This window comes from Penaeus monodon, chromosome 25 (assembly GCF_015228065.2).
Source record: "Penaeus monodon isolate SGIC_2016 chromosome 25, NSTDA_Pmon_1, whole genome shotgun sequence".
In the NCBI taxonomy this organism is placed as follows: Eukaryota; Metazoa; Arthropoda; class Malacostraca; order Decapoda; family Penaeidae; genus Penaeus; species Penaeus monodon.
The window spans coordinates 35,993,593-35,993,818 of record NC_051410.1 but is presented as its reverse complement, the minus strand read 5'-3'; positions in this window follow the sequence as shown (position 1 = coordinate 35,993,818).

The following is a 226-nucleotide window of genomic DNA, read 5'->3' as shown; positions in this document are numbered from 1 at the left end:
AGGCTTCACACCTGCATATCATTTACGGATGCCGATGTGCACAGTAATAGATTTATATATCATATTCCGCTGAACTAGAAGACTTTGATCCCTAAGTAATTAAAGTAAAGATGTTATCATATACACATGATGATAAAAGCGAAAAGTTTCAGGATAACTTACATATTTTCTCGGATTTACTCAGATTCGAAAATAAATGTCATGTTAAAGACGCTTAAAGGAAATT